A 17,908-nucleotide genomic window follows, 5' to 3' on the forward strand; every position below is an offset into this window, starting at 1 on the left:
ATTTGGTGCCGGGTCAAAGCAGAAACAAAACTCAAGCCACCTCTAAAAAAAGCTGACTCTGGGGCGAGGAAGGAATGACTAGAATGTAAGGGAGGAGGGAAAGTTCCTGCTTGAAAAGGTCGCAACATTTAAATGCTACAAAGACAACAACAAAAACAGGAGAAATAACGATAAGAAACAATCCAAGTTATAAAATGACAGGTCCCAACTCTCCAACAGTCAGCTGCTATTGAGTGGTTAAACACAGAATACATATATATCTAAGAAAAATATATTGCTATTGTATAGATATATACTGTGCACAACTCTATAGCATGTCCATCTGACCTAAAGTTGCCTCACATACGAAGCAGTGAAATTAAAGTCTCAGCAAAGCTAATACATTCAACTTAAAAGGTCAGAGGACTGATTTATAACGTTAGCAGATTTGTTGCTGGTTTTGCTCTTCAGGATTTGAACAAAGAACTTACGTCTGAAGAGTCAGAATAAATTTTAAATAGTATTTTGGTTTTATATTTAAACTGTCTTTTCCCAATTGCCTTTGGATATTTTCTAAAACCTAATTTCCAGGCATGTATTCAGGATTTCTCTGAAAGTATAATTTCTAGAAAGGTTCTAATTCTCTTACTAACATGTTCCGTAGGAAAAAAACAGCACAAATAAATACACTTCAAAATTTACAGCACTTTTTAATATCAATAAAATATTTTCCAAAACCTCTTTAAGTTTTGGAGTGTTTTTTATGGGGGGAGCGGGGACAGGGAGGGAAGAAGTCTATTTGTTTTCGGTTTTATTTTGTTCTGGTTTGTTGGTTTGCTGGGGTTTTTTTCCACAAAAGAAAAAAAGAACCCAGGACTGCTTTACATGAAAAATACGTTACTAATTTGGAAATTGGCGGTGGATTAATATACAACTGAGCACCAGAACAATGAGATGAATAAAGGTAGCTTATGAGGGAAGCCAAGTCTGTGATTTGTTGAGAGTAACGGAGAGCTAATTTTGGTGGACTGTGAGATATTCTGCTTGAAGGGTGAGGGTAGCATCCGGAGGATTTGGGAGCGCGGCAGTAATGTACCCCACCGTGCGCTGTCGAGGTGTGTGTGCCTCATGCAGCTAGTCAGCCCTAATACCTGTGTGAATTAGAGAGGAATTAAGCTGGTTTACTATCTGTCTTGTCTTGAAATAAGAGCAAATGAAGCACTATTTTTCCCCAGCTCTTTGGAAGAGTACAAGCCAAATTGGGACCTAATCTGGCCTATCAGAACACAATTTTACAGGACTAGCTCAGCACGCCCTAAGACCTACGTTGACGTTGCTTTTCCTTTGCTGAACATTGTAGTGGCTTTGAATATTTGAAACCTGTTGAGGTTCGTGGGACTATGGAAGCCTCTCTGTGGGTGTAGATTTGTCTGAACTCGACGGTCCCGAACATTTAAATAAAAATGTGTATACAAGGACTGACGCTGATGCAAAGGTGAGAACTAAATGTGGAATGGGACATAGAAATCAGCTGGTTTTATTACGCACTGGACTGAGAAACACTCTAGCCAAGGCAAGCAGGATGTTATGACAATGTCCTGATGTGTTGGTACCACGTTGATGTAAGGTCTGGCGCAGCATCACCCTGCCAACTCATGCACCTTCTTTACGTGGTGGAGATGTATCCTCTTAGGCTACGGATGGAAACGAAAGTTCAGTTGCTCTCTTATATATTCACAATCAAGTTCATCTATACCCATTAAATTTCTTGCCATTTTAAAATCTACAGTACATGTGATTCACCTTCTGGGGCATTGTGATGCATGATGTGGGGCACTGACCCACATCAGTTTTCTATAAACAATTAAGATTATGCTAAATTACATCAATATGATAAATCTGAAAGAAAGCAAAAGCAATACAATGAAACTCAAATATAAATAATAGAACTCATTGAGTATATGATAGTAAAGTTCTCTATTGTTCTATAATGTCATGAAATTATAATAATATATGCTATTTAACGAAAATAATAAGTTACCTAATACACAAGCTCGTACAATTTTTAGAAGTAGAGATGCACAAATAGCAGTAGCATCATGAACTTGCTTCTATAAGCTCGTAAACGTCTATATTAAGCCTTAGTAATGCTTTACTTTCAGATCTGAAACCAGGACTACATACAGACATGAACTTAAAATATAAAATAATGAAGCAGATTTGGGTAAATTGTCCCAGGTTTTTGGCTGCCTGCACTACTGTAATGTTTTTGTTTTTAGCAGCACATATCGTCTACCTAAATATGGCAACACTCTGCAATTTTATAGCAGTTCATCTTTGGCAATTAGTACTCTGTTTTGGCTTTACTTTTTCCTAAGGTCATATTCATTTTTTTCAGAGAGAAACAAAAGCATATTTTCCCTACGTTACAAAATGTAGAAAGGAACAAGTTGGAGAAAAATAAATCTCCCAAAGGCATAATTTCCAGACAATGACTGTAGTTCATATTTAAAGAAAACATCATATGGAAAAGTCTAATTTAAGGGAACGAAAGATAATTGTGAAGACGAACAACACATTAGACAGGAGGGGGAATCACAAAGGATGACAGATTCGAAAGGACTGATGTCTTCATAGCCTTCTCCGAGGATGCAGAGCAAGACAGCTTGTCATTTGCTGTCACTGTGACAGAGGAGTATCTTTTAAAGCTGAAGCAGAGTTTAACAAGAAAGAATTAAGAGAGAACTCTAATTTAACAATATCTTCCTTTCTCACACACATGATTCATGTTCCTAATTAATGCCAATTAGAGTTGAACTCAGCACCATACAGCAATTAATTTTTTTTTGGCATTGCAGAGAGAGTTATATCTAAGTGCACGTAAGGACATGCCTACTGTTAATGAATAATCCTATGCTGAAAGGTAATTTTGTAATGTCAGTGTCAGTGTTTCCTGCCCCAAGTGCATTTTCAGAAGCAGTACATCAGATTCTACGATCACGCTAGTATAGGTCTTATGCAAGAGTATTAATAATTTTACAAAACCTCGAATTCTTTTTTTCTTGGCATGATGTGCATGTTCACATACAGAAGCTTTTAGGGTTTCTGATTCTTGACAATCTGAGAATCCGCTGGTGAAAAATTTTATCAAAATTATCCAGCTATGGGTCAAAGTTGAGGTCACATCCTGTAATTATTGCACTGATCCAGAGCTTGGATACCATACTTTAACTTGACTGAACTTTCATTCTCTGGAAAGTACTTAAATGGTGACTAAAAAGAGGATGGAGCCTTCTCTTCACAAGGAGTCACATGGAGAAGACAAGGGGCAAAGGGTACTAGTTGCACCAGGAGAGGTTTTAGCTTCTGTCACTGGAGGTTTTCAAGATGCAATTGGACAACGTACTAGATAGTCTCATCTAGCCTTCCTTTCCCATGAAAAGTTGGACCAGATGATCTTCTGAGGTCCCTTCCAACCTGCGCTATTCTATGATTAATACTTACGGTGCAGGTTGCTTTCCATCGTTTCTTGTTGACATTGAAAGTTCTTCCCAGCTCTTTCCTCCTTGAAGTGCTGTGTCCCGTGTACCATCTCCATGCCAGTCTGCTTATGACGATGAGGTATTTGGTAGACAGAGGTGGGAGACTCCCTGAGTCAGCCGCAAGCTGTTAGGCTCAAGCTGGTGAGCCCTGCTGGGCTGCTGTTACACATACATTTTTGATCAGTTCGTATTCGACACATCTCAGTGATGTCAGTCTGCAAGAGACCACACAGACAAGTCCTCCGAGGCCTTTCAATATGCATGAGTGGAAGAGAACTGTATTTTTCAAGGTTGTAGAAAACATGACACAAATTGAGACGTGAGCTGATAAATGCCTGGATGAGAGATTTCGCCGCCTGGATGGCAATGGAAGGCAAATATCATAGATGTGCAAACTACTTGGATGTGCTGACTCAGAGGGAAACTGGGTTTTCAGATTACGCTTAGGATATCATTTGGATTGTGGGTATTGATGGAAGGTGTTACCTGTAAAAGTAAAAAATGAGAAAACGTGCATCAGGAGTGTATCTGTTTTGTAATTTGCAGAAAGGTGTTACGAGACTTAATATTTATGTCAGAAGAAGAAAACCAGTGAGAGACCAATGCAACTGCTGCAAAGCTTTGATTGATGAATGAAAATATAGTTCAGAAGACAGTCCAAAAGAATGAGCAGGGGTGTTCAAAAAGAATTGAGACACGATGGCATCAGTGAACAGATAATAAGATTTCAGGAAAGGGACCATTGCCAAAGGCACCTGACTTAGTGAGATGTATGATTCTGAGTTTTGGGTTACCAGAGGTTATTAGAGACTTGACCAAGAACAGCCTAGTGGAATACAGAGGGTAAAACTAGCCTGTAAATAGTCCAGATGGATCTGGAAGAGAGAAAAACTATTCAGTGCTACAACATATTCACTGAAATTAGAGCTGAAAATGAAAAAAATAAAAGGCAGTGAGGTGTGTGCCTGTTCTTTTCAAGATAAGATAGAGTACGTTTTGTTTATGCATATGTAAGTAAAGTAGTAGGAGCAAATCAGGAGGTTAAAGAGAAGAAGAGGGTAGCCAGCAGTATTCCTCCTCACATCTCCTGGTACAGGTCCCAGCGGTGTAAATGATCATAATGCTATTAGCGTCAACGTTGTCTTCATTTTTTCAAGTGTCCCGAGGGACTTCTAACCTATGAAGGCTTACGGCTGTATGGGAAGCTAGCTTTATTTGTCATTTCTAGTTTGGTCTCAGCCGAATGCTGCAAATCTGATCAAGGAGTAAACAAGAATGTTTGAAAACACCGTGATTAGTATTCCTGTATGTTGCATAACATCTTATTACTTCCTGTGGGGTTGGGATTTTTATTTTTTTTTTCATTTCTAGCATGATTCTAGTCTGCTTCAGTGAATAAAAAAAAGAACAGCCCACAAACCGTACAAAAAGTATAAATCCTTCAAAGAAATGTATTTCAAGAAAGCCAGGTGCACTGGATACAGATCCGATTTTCAGCACATACTCAGTACCACAGATGAGAGCACAAGACTTAACATGGTATAGACAGCAAAAGTTAAATATGCAAAGCACAACCAGAAAGTAAGTTTATGGAGGATTCGGTAGAAAGTTGGAGTATGGACAGAAAAGTAGCAACAATCGGTCACATGCAGATAGTTAATGATAACAAATGGTTTGAGATTGGCAAGCCTCAGGAGTATCCAGACTTCCAACTTTGATGGAAACCATATAGCCATATAGATATTTCTGTGTATATTTTCCCTTCTCTGAAGAAGCAATACCTCTCCTTTCTTTCTATATTCACCACTTCTTCCTCTACACAGCGTCCCTTAGAAGCAATACCTCTCCTTTCCTTCTGTATCCACCACTTCTTCCTCTACACAGAGTCCCTTTTTCTACGATTCTCTATTTCTATGTCTATTCCGAATAAAACTTTTTCAGCTTCCTCTATCACTTCATAAATATGATAAACAAAGGAAACAATAGCGTTGGTAAAATGAAAGAGAAATCCAGTAGTCCTGCCACCGTGCACCAGTGTGAAGAACCTGACTCAGTCTTCTCAACAGCCACCCTGTAGGTCCTGGGGGGCCACTCTCATACCCCCCATGAGGCCAACCCTTCTCTAGGCCAAACAAGCCCCCGTGTTGTAGCCTCTGCTCACAGGGTGGGTGCTTCAGTTCCCCATCAGCTTCAGCCCCTCGACTCACTCCCTTTTATTGATGTCTTTCTTGCACTGGGGGGCCCAAAGGCAGACACAGTGCTTTGTACGTGGTCTAACACACACATCAGAGCTGGAAACTCAGAGTTACGTAGGAATAGGGCTTTGTCAAAGAGAAGCACTGTGTGCTTCGTTGGCCAAATTTGTGTTAATGATTCACTTTCATAACATTTATAAATACCCAGTGTTACAGAGGAAAGCTACAGGAGAATGCCTGTGATTTACTCATATCTTGCTCCTTCATGTCAATCCCAGTAATCTCATGAGCAAAAAAAACTTGGCAAATATGTATGTACACGTAAAATGAAACCATCTTGTTTGGAAATGCATTATTTCTACTTGACGTACACAGAAAGAGAACTGAAGCGTCGAACCATTTTGTTAAATAGCATTAGATATAGTTGCCTTGTTTGTTGAAATAAGATTCATTTTAACATGCAACTGATTGTGATTAATTGTATTTTAATATTTTGTTATTTGTTTGTTTATAAAATGCATACATTTAAAAGAAGTTATGATAGACTCTTGATTAGACTAAGCCTTATCTTTTATGAAAACAGACATGGGAAATACTTTATAGGATAAATTCTTCCTAAAGATGTATATATCCTAATTCCTTGCTGGAAGCAGTGCAATTGCATACATGTGAGGTCAGACTTTGGTGTCAGAGTGGTATGCTAGATTTTTGAAAGGTAAATATATGTGTGTATATTTAGGTACATATATATATTTATGTATATATGTAAACACACGTGTTTATGGTTTTATCATAGAATCATAGAATGGTTTGGGTTGGAAGGGACCTCATCTATTTCCAACCCCCCTGCCATGGGCAGGAACACCTCCCACTAGACCAGGTTGCTCAAAGCCCCATCCAGCCTCATCACGGATGAAATCAGTGGCTTGACGCTTTGATATTCACATTCAGCGTTCATAAATCCAGATCCTTGAGGCAGAGAATGAATACAATGCTCTACATTAGATAGTTTGCTTATAAACAAAGACTCCAGGGACTTTTAGTCAGAGAACATAAAATGAAGCAAGCTAGCAAATAGAATAATGAAGCAAGCTAGCAAATAGAATACATTCCAACATAATGCATTTGGGGATATACGGGTGGCAGTTGAGGCAGGAATGACCAGTGCATCTGCAGGGACGCCCATCCTCAAAGGTGAATCAGCAGGGGGCTGCCTGTGGTGGCACTGCTTTCAAAAACACCAGCTTCAGGGCAATGACATGACCTATTTCACAGTCCATGACACGAGCCATTCATCCTTTCATGTACCTGGCATACAGCAGTATATGCCTTGTGTGTGACAAATGGAAATAAATTCCTTTTCTGAAAACGATTTCACAGTCAGCCCAGTATCTGTGTTAAGAAACACACAGTTTTTTCCAAGAGTTTCTTGCACGGGATGGTTCTTCCGGCTGTGGTGGTCAGCATGACGAAACAAGTCTGGTATGAGAATGGAAAGAGGAGGGATGAAGGAAATTCAGAAAGACTGTAAGGAGCAGGAAGAGATAAAAGGAGAGATGTAGGCAGAGGTAATGTTTAAAGCATCTGAAAGAGGGAAAGAGGTCTCTGAACTTCTTACAGAAAAAAAAAATAATAAGTAGCACACGGAGAAGAACGCTCAGAGCCTGAACAGATGGTTAGCAAGGTAAACAAGGACTTCACAGATAAGTCACAAACTCATATTCTTCTGGCGATCATGCTGCAGGAGTATTTTGTTGTTGTCGATTCTTTTGTCCTTATTTGTTGAATCAAATCTAGCAACACAGGCCTAAGCCAATTATGCTGCTTATCAGCACTTCTCACTTGAACAAAGGGAATTTGAAAGCAAAAAGTCTCTGCTGCCTTACCCTGTAAGAAGAGGTTGCTCTGCCCACAGAATATGAAATCTGTGAAACATTTTGTCTGGGCAATATTCTTTCTAGATTTATGTGTTTTCTTTTATGTTGCATATAATTTGCTATATTACAGGCTGGGTCAGAAATTATGAAAAAGTAATAAATGGCATGCATATAAATAAAACAGGTGTTATTTAATGTAGTTAAGACATGTTGGCCTGATTTTAACTTCATGAGAGTTTCACTTCACTGATAGCTGGAAATAAGAAGGAGCAAGGTGTTATGCTTCATACTGGAAGTTGCTTCTTTGATGATCCTTCTCACCTGTCTGATAGCAACACTAGTACTCCTTCAGTGTCATCAAAACATCCAGAGTCATCATCCTCACTTAGGGCATGAAGGAGGGAAGGGAAGTTGCTTATCTTTCACTTTAAAAACTTCACAAAGTTCACTGCTTCCGCCTGGAAAGTTATCTTTGGGCATGTGAGATGAGGCAAACTCATCACCAGGATCCAGAGTTTATTGCTGATTTTCCCCCTAAAGCTACCTAACAGATAGCCATCTGGAGCTGAATCACCTCAGCTGCTGAAGAGACGGAGTGGTGCCTGGCTGGAAGCAACAGCAGCATGATAGTGTGGGGCTGTGATTTAGAGAACTAAAAGAAGAACTAATCCCCTCCCTAAAGCTGACTTTTACAGTCTAGCTTTTTCAGACTGAATACTGGAAGTTAGATACATAAATCCAAGAAACCCTGGAGTAAGTGCCTCCTCCCACCTTACCATTAAGACAGATCGCGGTGCAGCGGCAGGACTTTATTGTAACAGCTATTTCAGTTAACCAGGTGTACAGCTTACCGTGGGCATCTGTGCGGGCTCTGCTCTGAGCTTCTTGCAGGAAGGCATGTTTTGGGGCTTTATATGGTGCATCCCATCCCTCTGGACTGTGTCCCTCACTTTTACAACCAGTGCAGAGTAGCAGTCCCATCCTTTTGACCTGACAGAAAGAATGATATGTTTTGCAATGTAAGCTTTTTCCATTTTATTCTGTTGCTTTGCGAATGCAGATTTACTCTAAAGTAAATATTCATAGAATCATAGAATCGTCAGGGTTGGAAGGGACCTCAAAGATCATCCAGTTCCAACCCCCCTGCCCTGGGCAGGGACACCTCCCACCAGACCAGGTTGCTCAGAGCCCCATCCAGCCTGGCCTTGAACCCCTCCAGCGATGGGGCAGCCACAGCTTCTCTGGGCAACCTGTTCCGGTGTCTCACCACCCTCATGGTGAAGAACTTCTTCCTAACGTCCAATCTGAATCGTTCCCATCTCTAGTTTTAATCCATTCCCTCTAGTCCTACCATTACCCGACATCCTAAAAAGTCCCTCCCCAGCTTTCTTGTAGGCCCCCTTACGATACTGGTAGGCCACTATAAGGTTTCCTCAGAGCCTTCTTTTCTCCAGACTGAACAGCCCCAACTCTCTCAGTCTGTCCTCATGGGAGAGGTGCTCCAGCCCTCTGATCATCCTTGTGGCCCTTCTCTGGACACATTCCAGCACGTCCATATCTCCCTTGTAGTAGGGGCTCCAGAATTGGACGCAGTACTCCAGGTGGGGTCTCACGAGAGTGGAGCAGAGGGGGAGAATCACCTCCCTCGATCTGCTGGCCACGCTTCTCCTGATGCAGCCCAGGATACGATTGGCTTTCTGGGCTGCTAGTGCACACTGACTGCTCATGTTGAGCTTCTCATCTACGAGCACCCTCAAGTCCTTTTCTTCAGGGCTGCTCTCAAGCCAGTCACTGCCCAGCCCATGTTGGTGCTTGGGATTGCCCCGACCCAGATGGGGGACCTTGCACTTGGTCTTGTTGAACTTCATGAGGTTGGCATGGGCCCACCTCTCCAGCCTGTCAAGGTCCCTCTGGACGGCATCCCTTCCCTCCAGCGTGTCAGCCGCCCCACAGAGCTTGGTGTCGTCAGCAAACTTGCTGAGGGTGCACTCAATGCCACCGTCCATGTCTCTGACGAAGATGTTAAACAAGCCCGGTCCCAGTACTGATCCTTGAGGGACTCCACTTGTCACTGGCCTCCACTTGGACATGGACCCATTGACAGCCACTCTTTGGGTGCGGCCGTCAAACCAGTTCTTTACCCACTGAATTTTCCATCCATCAAAGCCATATTTTATCAGCTTGGAGACCAAATATCAGTGTATCAAGTAGTGTAAATATCATGTAATGTAGAATGTGCTACTTGTATTTAGAAATATTATGCTTTCATTGTTACTGACTACTATGATAATGTTTCACAAAGTCACTTTTAAAACAGTGAGAAGCAAAGAGTAGAGAAAAATAAACGCACAAACCCTCAGTTACTAAGATTTTGACAGTGCTGCTCACAGATCCTCTGCTCAAAAGAGAATTTTAGAAATAATGTGCTGAGCCTTCATACTGTGTCTCATCACCCCAATATATGGCAAAAGACTTATGGATTTACTACGGTCTTTCTTCAATGTGTGTGAGTTATTGGCAGTACGCCCAACTAATTAGAATCTAAGATTACTCACATAAATGTGTCTGGCTGGCAGAAACTTTTGATAAAGTAGTTCAGGTTCATTTAAAGCAAAAAGATGCTGGTATTTTTTTTTTTTATTATTTTTTTTTTTTGCATTTCAAGGCACATGGAATACGTGTATTTGAACAGAATTTACCTGTGTGTAACATTATGGAGAGCACATAGCTTACATCGAACTCATCCTGTCTGCTGCAAATCCCCTTCTGGCTGATACTCACCTGAGTGTGAAAGATTTTTCTTGCTATGATATTAAGAGCTGGTCACTGAATTGATCCTGGTTGCCTGTTTTATTGCTGGCCCAGAGGGCACTGAAAGCATTTCTAAGTATAAAAATTAGTATTTGTTGTCTTTGCCTTCTTCTGCCTCCTGAGATCCCTCTTTTGGACCAAGAAAGACATGTCGAGAGGTTAAAAGGCATGCAATAGTGGACAAATTGAACTTCAGAATTGAAAGGTCATTTCAAATAAATTTTAGATTTCCCCTGTGGTGGTCTGTTGCAAATAAATCTTGGTCTAATGGCTGCACTCGCACTAGCCTTGGGTATAAAAGATTAATAGATTTTTATAGACTCTGAAGCCAGAAGGGACCATTAGATCATATAGCCTGACGCTCTGTATATCTCGGGTCATTACATTTCACCAAGTTGCCCTTATATTTGATCTGATAACTTCTGTCAAACAGAAGCACGTCTTCCAAAAAGAAGGCCAAACTTGATTGCAAGACATCTGGACATGCTGAATTGATGTTAATAATGTGTATCAACAGCTAATCAGTAGAGGTAGGTGTGATTTTTATTTTTTTTTTAAATTCTGTAATATCAGTCTGGTAGTATTGCAGTCCTTTGCAGTAAAGGGTTTATTTCAACTGTATTTTTCGGGGAAAACCCAGATGTTCATGTTTTCAAGATGAAAACAAATTTCTTTTCCATTTTGTTCACACAAAATAAATAAAAGCTTGAACTGAAATAAAGCATGTCAAAAGAACAATCCACAATTTTCATAGAGGGGAGAAATAATTCTAATTAAAATGTTTGTTCAGTCTAGAATAGGTTGGAAGGAAAACCAGTATATTTTGGAAATATTCATCATGAAAGCTATTTCCTACTAAGTTTTGTTAGCCAGACATTCTTTCAAAAATACAGGCTTTTCCTTTCTCACCTCCAATTTTAATTTATCTACTTTCAGTTTCCATCAAAATCAGTTATCGCTTGCACTCCTTGCTAGTGTGTCTGCGTCTCCGCATTTGTCTTACATTAAATGAATTTTATTTGAATGGGTCAGTTTTTCAAATTAATTTTCAAATTATTGTGCGGTTACCTGTATACATAATTTCTTAACACGCTTTAGTAATTTTATAAACACTGAATTTCTATTCACTTCCAAATTCATAATGAAAATTATGAATTTTATTGATATCAATGCCTACAGAACCTCATGAGGAAGTTCAGTTCTATGTTGATTTCTCAGCAGTAGTGACTTTTGGGTTCTGACACTCAGTGTTTTCAGTTCTTTTAAAATTGATCCGTCCTTGGAGTCTCTCTTCTTGGATATATACAAAAAGCATCTGGACGTGGTCCTGGGCAACTGTCTCTAGGCGGCCATGCTTGAGCAGGGTGGTTGGACAAGATGACCTCCAGAGGTCCCTGCCAACCTCACCCATTCCGTGATTCTGATTCTGATTCTGATAATAAACTGTGCTGTTTTAGTTCAGTGTTAAATAAACACCAGTCAAATATGTTGTATAGAAATACCTCTGCATTAATTTAATTAGGCAAACTTGTATTCAACTCAGTTCTGTATTTCCCAGGATTTATTTAAAATAAATTGTCTGGAGGCCATAAAACTCTGGGGTCATCTCTTCTGAGACGTAAATGTTCCTTACGTCTTTACAGATTAATCGCTGCAATATTTTGCTGTTTTAACAATATTCCCATTATTTTCCATCTTTTTCAAATAAATAGAAAAAAATGCCCCAAAGAGTTAATCCTATAATTCCACTTCTTTGCAAATACAGCACAGAATAATTATTGGAGACTTGTGTTTGCATCACTCATCGATTTTACCAGCTCTTTCTTCCATAGGCCAATAGTTATTGTTAGAATTCTTGTTAAAAACTCCCAAATAACACATTAAAAATACTGCTTTTCCTTAACTTTATCCCAATTACATTTTCCCTTGATGGAATCAGCATTTTAATCAATTCTGTGCATAAGACAGAATTATACCAATTACGATGCATTTTCCCATTGTTACCTGCAGCTGCTTTTCTTTTCCCCAAATGTCTTGAATGAATCTCTGAATTAGGATGGACATTTAACTGAAGTGATGGTCTTTCTTAATTGAGAAACTGTACCTTTTATGTTGTGAACATAAACCCATAAACTCCAAAACAAACACAATAAAAGTATACCTTACCCGGTATTTCATTTCTCCTTACTGTATAGTAATAAATCAAGTATAATAGGACAAATTGCACCTTTCATTTTTGTTGCATTGTAGGAAGTGCACATTAATTTTTATAAGATTCTTCCATTACAATATTAATGCTCAGTTAAATGTAGTGGTACTCTCAAATGGGCAACCTATACACTTGCACTTTCCTCGTCTAAGGCGGGCAGTACTTTGTTTACACGGTATTAGAATGTGCGCTGCCAGGGCTTTATGGGGAAATGGTTAGAACGGAGGAGTACGAAATGCCTAAGGATCTGTAACAGTACCAAAAGACTCCTCTGTATAGAGGAGGGTAATCATGTGCACATTGGAACATCCCGCAGTATCTTCTACACCCTCATCATCAATAAAATCAATTATCAGAATATCGTTCTCTGAAATAATATCTACTCATTTTCTGGGCTATTGTAGGCTATATATATTGAGAACTACTGCCTGATGAGTACATAAAATAATTTTTAAACTTTGCTGGGGGCGTTGTTTTCCCCTTTGTTACACCACTTATGTCATTAATCAGGTACAACCCAAGTAGTTTGAACTATCGGGACATAGGATACAACAGACAGTGTCCATCTCATATCTATTCACAGAGCAAAAGTTCTGTGTAGATTTTGGTTAAAAAAAAAAGCTTCCAACATAAATTATAGATGCTTACAATATAAATTAATTTGTTCTCAAGTCAATGCATTGCCAGTTGTTTCCTTGGCTTACCCTCTACTGAATATTTTCTTTCTTTTCATTCAGTGTGTGTTAATCAGATAGCTCTCTTGGTTCTCAGTTGCTGTAACAAATTTGTCTAGTGTCTACTCTACTTATTCATATATTTGCATATGAAACCCAAAGCAGAAATGTAATTAAAAAAAAAAATCCAGACACAACTTAAAACAGCCTTGTTGTATAATTAAACACATATTACCATCTTTTTGTCTTTAAAAGAGAGATTTGCTGTTATGTGGCAATAGGATGTTTGCTAATTATACTTACATTTTAGAAATCACATAATTTGATTCTATTAAAAAGACTTTTGGTCGCTGTGTCATGGCGTAGCTGAGGCATTTATTATTCAAGTCTGAAGCTTTCCTTTTCCCAGCCTTCCACATCTACAGCCTTATGTTAGCGGATCAGCAGGGATTTCATCTATCAGGAGTTTGTTTATTCAGGAACAGAGAAAATGAAAGATGTGTGTAGTGCTTTTCAAAGGCGTAGTGGCGGTGATAATCTAATAGCAGAGACAGTGAATGAGCACATAGTTTTGGTTGGCTGGATAACGTTCGGCTGTCAAGCCGCGGAGATGATATTTTTATTCAGAATATGAAAGTAACTTTGTGTTCCACTTCGCTTCTTGGAGTCAGTCATCTAGCTACCCTCTGGGCAGTCTCTGGGGCACGTAAGCCTGGATGTGCATTTGCAAATGGATTCTCAGCTCTCAGCTGACGAACTGAGTTGAACCAGCCCGATGGATGTAAAATCACCACTGGGCTGCAGATGGAACGGGACTGTCTACTTGCTGCCCCGATGAAGTTTATCGGTGCCAGAACATGCAGTTACACTCAAAAAGAGACTAGAATCAAATAGAAGAAAACCACAAAAGTGTAAGCACAAGGTTCAGGTTACCGGGGTGTGATCCATGCACCAGGTCACCAACTAGCACCAAGTACGGTAAGGATCGGGCTTAAAATGTCGTTTCTTTACAAAGAGCGACACGCAATTCTGTGGAGGCCCGTCTTCAATGCCATGAATGTTCTCACAACAGATTATAGACCTCTGCAGCTGAAAGAATTTTGACCTGTCATTAAAAAAAAATAATAAACCTTTGAGTTCTCCCTCTGACTGTGCAAAAATATTGCGGACATCCAGTGAGAGTTTTCAGTAAAAGCTGAATTTAAATTCCTCCAGGAATAAGTTACATCTCTAATTCACGACAACTCTCATTTGTATAAACATCACTGGTGTTAGCTTTAATAAGTGTTACATCGTCTGTTATATTGAAAGATTGTCAGATGAAGGAAACTACACATAGATAATTAATTTTTTTGAAGGGCTTAAAAGTACTAAGTATGAAAATTTTGGTCTAAATAATATAAACTGGCATATTTATATGCATGTTTATATACCCCTAAATACATTTATAGTTTAGTAAATTATATATTCCATATAAAACTTATTTAAAAATAAACATGTAATTTAGCTTATACGTTAAAAAGACTGAGATGCAGTAGTTGTGCTCCAGCTGACACAAGTTAATGTAGTAAAATAATCGGTTTTGGAAGTAACTCTAGGATCACCCGGTGTCAAAAAGTGCACCTGACATCCCATGGGAATTACTTTTTTAGATGCTTTTTTTTTGACACAGATGCTTATAAAACTGTGTTTTTGTTTCAGACAAGAAATCATGATTCATTTAAGGACTCAAGGTAGAAGTGCATTTTTCATATTTTATTTTGAATCGTATCTAAATGGTTTGTTAAGTAATTATAAGTTTGTTTAATTGAAATGCGAGTTTAGTTTAAATTTAAATATTCTGAAAAGTGTGTTTTCTTTTACTAACACATACCTTACCTAACACTTTTTCTACAGATCTAAAACTGGAGAATAATGGAGAAAAAAATGCTTTAGGCTCTACACATAGCATAAGGGAATCTGTCAGCTCCATTTCATCACGCAGTTATAAGAGGTATAACTACTTAATGGGGTTAATATACAGACATCTTTGAGGGCCAATGGCTGTTATTTACCCTGGTTTATGGATTGGAGTAAGGACTCTTTTTTTTTTTTTTTTTTTGGCCAAGGAATGCAAGCCCACAAAAACTTTCATAACAGCCCGCATTCATTGGCAGTATTAGAGCTAATATCATCCCCGGTATGTGCTTATTAAGTTCATCACTTTGAGTGGCACCTTGACGTTTATAGCCTCTGGGTGCCAGCTGGATGAGGTTATAAGCCTAAAACAGCAGTTTATGCCAACGTCGTTTTTCTGTATCCAAGAAGCGAGCCTCAGGCAGTCGAACAGAAGGAAGCGTTTTCTTCTCCCGTGAACGAAACTGTTGAAGGAAATTAATTTTGCCTGCATTTCTGTCTTCAGCGTGATAAAGTCAATGGAATGTTAAGAAGCTTAGTAAATAAGTCGTTTGGTGATTCTCCCAGAAAAAAAAAAAACAGACCTATAAAGATATATGGCTACGTGATAGCTTTAGTCATTTAAACACTGTAATCCCACAGCTAAATCTGTTCGCTACAGTAAGGAGTGAGTGGAAGAATTACAAAAGACGGTGCGTTAAATTAGACACAGCTATTCATAGTCACACACAGACCAGTTCTGATCTGTCGCTGATGATCTCTGTTTGCACGAGTGTATCTAAGCGTTGGAGACCAAACAATTTAAAAGATTTATTTATTCATTAAGCGATTTATTAACAATTATGGCCCTTTTGAAAATGTCCTCTCTCTATATATCTGTGCCAACATTTACGTTTATCATTGTAAAACAAAATGACAAGAAGTGGCCTTTTATAGTTTTGGCTTAAATATAATTTATTGCAATGGCAAATATGAAGCCCTAGATAATACGTGCAGTTTGCTAAATGAATCTTTCCTAATTTAGTTAGCTGTAGCTAAAATGAAATCTTCTAAGGAATTTCAATTACTCCAAAGTTACCGTGGTTCCCTGGTATTCCTTCTGCCATAATGCAAATGGAATAAATTGTACTTAAATGTCCTAACAGCACCAAACTGGTCGGAGATCATACATGCCCTTTGTGATCACTTGGTTCAGCAGGCTCTGAATGGTCCCTCTGGGACTGATTATATTGAAGAAAAACATATACATATATATACAACACCCGTGCCTGACAGATAACAGAATGCACACAGCGCTCTGCCACCAAGTGCTCACTTGCTGCTTTCTCTTAATTTCTTCTTTTTGAAGTTACTTTCATGAAGATATTAAGAACCATAGGCTATTGTGACAGCATAAAAATACCCCAAACTAAAGCAGAGCAACAGACTACGTACTGAATAACAACCACTCGTTTTTTTTTTTTTTTTTTCCCCAGCAAACATTTATTTCTTTGTTTTTAGCAAAATAAAGCTAATTATGTCTACCTTGGCCTTTCTCATATGACTAACCTTGAAGAAATTTTAGGGGATTATGCTTGCACATACTAATCAGTAAATGTCCTGGAAAGCACTGTCTGTAATTATGAGCAAATGCATGATCAGTTGTATTATTTAGGCTTTGATTATCAATATATATTTGTTCCAAAGCTCTTTCCTTCGGTTTGAGTTTTTATATATGTAGAACATGAAAGGCAACCTTAAAAGAGAGAGGAAATTCCTTTCCTCTCAGTCAGAATATATTGTGTTTCTGTAATTTTGTGGACACGTACATCCATAAACATGAAAACATCTGTACTGGAATCGTATGACATGCCATACAGCAATTTTCTTGAAATATGTCAACAAAAGGCACATAGGCTCATTTTACAGTAATCTGTCCGAAGGGTCACCTCTGAAGGTTTTTTTTCTCACTCATCATTTCCCAGCATCTCATCTCATCTCCTCTCCTCTCATCTCTTGCACTGCCACGCTGTACTGAACTGCAGCATTTCCCTTGGTGAGCACTACGAGATCATGGTCCCCAGAAATGTTCCTTTCCCTGACATCTCTCCATTTACATGCCCCTTCCTAGAAAGATCAGGAAATAATAGAGAAAGTAAGCTGTCAGAAAAAGAAAATCAGGGAAAAAACCAACCCTAAAAGATAAAAATATTTGTGAAAACTATTAACAACCTCTTTCTGTTTTCTTTTGTGCCCAGTCTCTTCCCTTAATGCTGTTCACTTAGAGAATCGTATGCTGTTACTGCTTGCTCAGAGGGTCTTTTGCTATAAGGCTCTCTCTCTGGAACACATCTATCTGATTTAGTTCATACCGGTGTAAATAGGAGAGTGGAGACCAGAAAAGTATTAAATGAAAACCAGTATTACGTTTTTATTTAAATAACTATTTCTCCTGGCCAATCAGAAGTATTTCATTCCAAAGCATTCATGTATGGTTTGAAAAGTAACCAAAAGAAATGGACTACACACACACTCTATCTTCTGAGTAATTTCTGAGTTTAATTTACTGAAAAAAAAAAAAGAACAAGTCTTACTATTTCCAGTCCTCAGAGTCAATAAATCCATATTTTATTCCACCTCATTCATCTTGATGAAAAGAGAAAACTGGAAGATAAATTCTTGCTCAGTGGCCAAATCCTCTTTGAAAGGGCCAGTATTTGTCCCCCTAAGACATCAAATAGTGTCT

The sequence above is a fragment of the Larus michahellis genome, chromosome 5 (genome assembly GCF_964199755.1).
Source record: "Larus michahellis chromosome 5, bLarMic1.1, whole genome shotgun sequence".
Classification (NCBI taxonomy): domain Eukaryota; kingdom Metazoa; phylum Chordata; class Aves; order Charadriiformes; family Laridae; genus Larus; species Larus michahellis.